Source organism: Diabrotica virgifera, chromosome 4 (genome assembly GCF_917563875.1).
Source record: "Diabrotica virgifera virgifera chromosome 4, PGI_DIABVI_V3a".
In the NCBI taxonomy this organism is placed as follows: domain Eukaryota; kingdom Metazoa; phylum Arthropoda; class Insecta; order Coleoptera; family Chrysomelidae; genus Diabrotica; species Diabrotica virgifera.
The window spans coordinates 201,439,848-201,445,462 of NC_065446.1; positions in this window are offsets into that span (position 1 = coordinate 201,439,848).

Here is a 5,615-nt window from a genome sequence, read left to right on the forward strand (position 1 = left end):
ACAGAATTGCGAAAACACAAAGAGCAATGGAAAGACAAATGATCAACGTAAGACTGTCTGATAGAAAAAGGAATTCCTGGGTAAGAAATATCACAAAAGTTAAAGATGCTACTCGTTAAACAGTTAAACTAAAATGGAAATTCGCCGGTCATACGATTAGACAAAAAGACGAAAGATGGAATAAAATTATTGCAGAGTGGAGACCATGGACATATAAACGAAAGAGAGGGAGACCACAGATGAGATGGGTAGATGACCTAAAACACCAAGCCGGCTAAAAATGGATACATGGCTCAGGATAGAGAAAGATGGAGGAGCGGAAGAGAGGCCTATGTCCAATGTTGGATGTCGCAAGGCTAATAGATAGATATACATACATATATACATATATATATACCTATATACGCATATACACGCATATATACATACATACATACACATATATATTTGTTAATTATTGTTTTCTTAACAAATTAAAGTGGTGTTAAATTTGAAAATTTAATTTAATTTTTGAAATTTTGTCAGGGAATTTATTATTTTTGAATTAAAATATCAGTTATCGAAAGATAGAATATAATTATAGATGTTACTCAGTTTATTTTATAAACTGACATAAATAAACTGAGTAACATCTATAATTATATTCTATCTTTCGATAACTGATATTTTAATTCAAAAATAATAAATTCCCTGACAAAATTTCAAAAATTAAATTAAATTTTCAAATTTAACACCACTTTAATTTGTTAAGAAAACAATAATTAACAAATATATATGTGTATGTATGTATGTATATATGCGTGTATATGCGTATATAGGTATATATATGTATATATGTATGTATATCTATCTATTAGCCTTGCGACATCCAACATTGGACATAGGCCTCTCTTCCGCTCCTCCATCTTTCTCTATCCTGAGCCATGTATCCATTTTTAGCCGGCTTGGTGTTTTAGGTCATCTACCCATCTCATCTGTGGTCTCCCTCTCTTTCGTTTATATGTCCATGGTCTCCACTCTGCAATAATTTTATTCCATCTTTCGTCTTTTTGTCTAATCGTATGACCGGCGAATTTCCATTTTAGTTTAACTGTTTAACGAGTAGCATCTTTAACTTTTGTGATATTTCTTACCCAGGAATTCCTTTTTCTATCAGACAGTCTTACGTTGATCATTTGTCTTTCCATTGCTCTTTGTGTTTTCGCAATTCTGTCCATATTCGCTTTTATGAACTTTCCATGTTTGATATCCATATGTAAAGACCGGAAAGATACATTTGTCATAGATTTTCGTTTTTAGATATTGAGGGTATTTTTTATTCTTCAATATGAAGCTGAGCTTACCAAACGAGGCCCACGCTAACTTCGTTCGTCTCTTTATTTCTACTATTTGGTTGTCTATATTCAATTTTATTATTTGTCCCAAGTATATGTATCATTCACTTCCTCTATTTGATTTTGTTTAACTACGATTCTTAACTCATCTTCTTGATTTGTTATTACTTTTGTTTTGCTGGAATTCATATTTAATCCAACTTTACTGGCTTCTTGGTCTAATTGTTGTATCATTATTTATATTTATCCCGTATCTGTAGCGATAAGGACGATGTCGTCAGCGTACCTTAGGTGATTTAAATATTGGCCGTTAATAATGATTCCATATTCTTCCCATTGTAATCTCTTAAAAATGTTCTTCTAGTGCTTGGTTAAAGAGTTTCGGCGAAATCGTATCTCCCTATCTAACGCCCCTTTTGATAGATATGAGATGTGTATTCTGTTTTCAAGTTGGATCGTAGTTGTGACCTTACTATATATATTAGAGATTAGTTCTGTATACCTGTAATCTACTCTGCTATTGTGTAGTGATTGTTTCACTGCCCAGTGTTCTGTAGAGTCGAATGCCTTTTCAAAATCTATAAATGCCATATATATGGGTATTTGGTATTCATTCATTCATTTACATATTCATTTGGTATTTAATATATTTTTGGTTATTGGGTATTTGGTATTCGATATATATGTGTATATACATCTATAACTTCTAAAATTTTAAAATGCACAAGCAAGTAATAATCAAAAATCTAGTTCTTAACAACTTAAAATCAAATAAACAAATACCTACGAGTGTCTTTTTAACATTATTTAAGTGTCTTTCTGGCATTAGTCAAATTTAGAACTAAATTAATAAATCATATTTTTTATCATGAATTGTAAAAATTGAAACATTGGAACTTGAAAACCATTAGGATAAAGATTTTTTTAGATATTTTATGTTTTGTAGAAATGTCAAATTAAGGAACAAGCCTCACGTTGTAAGTTTTTGTACTAATTTTTATGCAATGTTCTTTCATTTCGTTGTATTTATTTATAACTATATAATAATTTTAGCTAATCCTGACGAAGCAAATAAATTTTGCGAAAGCTTGATTATAACACAGAGTTTCTCTTACCCTGCCCCTTAGAAATAAATGACTGCAACCCAGAGCTGAAAGTATCTTTAGTAAAAAGATAAAAAAAGTATCTAAGATACTAAAAGTATCTTAGATACTTTTATTTAAGATACTTTTTGGTTCATTTAAAAGTTACTTTTACTTTAGATACTTCTTAAAAGTATCTAGTATCTTTTATCTTTAAAAGTATCTTTAGATACTAAAAGTATCTTAGATACAAAAAAGTATCTTAGATACAAAAAAGTATCTTAGATACTTACTCAGGACCTGAGAAATAGATACTTTTCATGATCCGACAAGCTTCGACCTGTCGCGCCGGCCGTAGCGGGAGAGACGATGTGTATTGTTCTTTGCATCCCGCCCCCGGCCCGCAGCATTATCCGTTTATCCTTTACAGCGTTGAGTTAGTTTGCCTTTGCCGTTCGTACTCGCTAAAGAAAAAAATATTAGTGCACTAGAAAAGGTAAGTTCCTTTCTTTGCTTTTTATAACCTATTTTAAATTTAAATAAAATGTTTATTTGTTTAAATTTAAAAAATTAAGAGATTCAATAAATTATGATCCCTGATCCCTGCAATGTAGAGTAGAATACCTAAAATCCTATGGTCAAAGAAATCAAAATAAAATTATAAAATTAACATTACGGTTGTATCTACAGGGTGCAGGGCGCAAAAATATATATCCACTGATATATATCCTGATCTGATATATATCTTGATACTTATCTATAATAAATATCAAGATCAAGATATATATCAATATTCTATTTCCTTTCCTACATTTCAGACTTATAAAGTTTGACGGGAATTAATGTTTTTAAGTTATTTTATAAAATTATTGCTTTTCTGTTTTTATTTTTATTTATATTGAAGACTTAAGAGTGTATCAATTTATTAATTATTTAAGAAGGAATTTATGGTTTTGTTTCAAAGGTTATATTTTTGTTAATTTTGTTTCTTATTTTTATCTCTTATGTATCTATTAGCATTATTTGTTTTTTCGCTTTAGCGTAATATCATTTCACATTTTACTAGCATACTTAATTTTTTATTTAGTTTTACATGTTTTTTTTATATTTACTTTTGAATAAACTTATTATTTCTGCTTTTTTTCCATTTTGTAACTTTTTTCGAAAATATATAAATATCACATTTGGATATATATCCGATATATATCAAATATATCCGATATTTTGATATTTATATTTATATAAACTATCATGATATTTTTGCGCTCTGACAGGGTGTCCCAATTCCCAATGGTGTAAAGTTCGATATATCTGATATGTACAAAAAAAACCTATTTAGGTATAAAAATTGTGTACAACTTTAAATTTCACGTTTTAAAATTATTTACTTTTATACAGGCAGGGTGTTTCATATTTCGAGGATTAACTAATTAATATTTTTTTAAATGGAACGCCCTGCCCCTTATGTATATTTTCATCTTTTTGGATTCTTTGCATTAAGCCGATTCAAACAATCTCAATACTTGGGGTCTACAATTAGAACTTTAAGAGATACAGGGTGTTAAAAATCTTATTTTTTGAAGTTTAAGTAGTTATTGCAGCGTGGTCCTTGTAAAATCATTCAAAAAATAATTATAGTAGTGCTAACAAAATTAGGGTCGGGGTCACATAAAACTTGACAATTTTGTTTCAGATGGATATATATGAGAATTGTCATGATAAAGAAAATTTATATTTGAATTTGTTTCAAAAAAATTTAAAAAATACATTGTATTTAAAAAATACAATGTTATTGTATTTTTTTTGAAAAAAAGCAATAAAGTCATTATTATTATTATTATTATAAAGAACTAAATGTCGATGTTGACATGACATTTACTGAACCTGAATCACCTGAACCTGACCCTTTTACACCAAGTGAAGATGAAACAGACCCTACATATGTTCCTGAAAGTCCTGAAACAACAACAAAAAAGAAGTTCAGAAAATTTTTTGGCGGTGCCTCCTCTTCAAAATCTTCGGAAAAAACCTATGAAAATCAGGATTCAGATTCAGACAACTCGGCTGCTACTAGTGCTACTGCTGCTAGTAGTTTTACTAGTTCTGTTTCTGTAACTCATAGTCAATCCTCACATCATGCAGCAACCTCAAATCTCTTTGATGGGAAATATTTTGAAACTACGCAACAAATGTTAGAAAAACTTGACGGGACAAGAGACATTATAGCTAAGTGTAGAATGTGTTTACCTAATAATAAATATTTAAAGGGAAATTCAGGTTCTACTAGTAACTTCTTAAAACATTTTAAAACGAAACATTAAACATTTTATAAGGATAATTTAGTTCTAAACTTACGAAAAAACTAGAAATTAAAAATATCAATGATAGGCAAATGAACATTAGACAAATGATTACAAAGACCGAAAATGTTACACAGGATAAATTTAACAGAAGACTTCTTCAGTTTATTGTAGATACCATGTCACCTTTGTCGTTGTTACAAAATCGTAGCTTTTTAAATTTATTTAAGGGAATTACTCCTTTAAAAATCATATCCAGGCCTATAGCTGTAAAAACAATTTCCTCTATGGTGTCTGAGAACAAAGAAAACTTAAAATTAACATTACATAATATCCGTTACGTCTGCACGACGGCTGACATTTGGTCATGCAAAACCCGAAGTTTTCTTGGTGTTACATGTCATTGGATTGACGAAAAACTTCTACGAAAGTCAGCACCGCTAGCATGTAGAAGATTTTCTGGAGCGCATACACACGACCGTATAGCTGAACTATTAGAAGACATACATACCGCTTATAATCTACATCCAAATAAAGTGTTAGCAACAATTACTGACAACGGCTCAAATTTTGTCAAACATTTGGTGTTTTTGGTATCAATAATGTTTTACACTACACTGGTGACGACGGTGAACATCAACAACAAGTGCCAAAAGATGATATCGACATCATTGAGGAAGATCAGGAAGATATTTTGGAGGATGGAGAGGATATTCCTGACATATTTGAAAACGAAAATTATCTCCTTCCAAATAATTTAAGTGAAAATAATTTGATCATGATCATACCTACTTTATCTGAACACATACGTTGTGCAAGTCATACACTTGCCCTAATAACAACTACTGATATTATGAAAATAATTAATTCAACCAGTTCTCTTAGATCAAAATATGAAC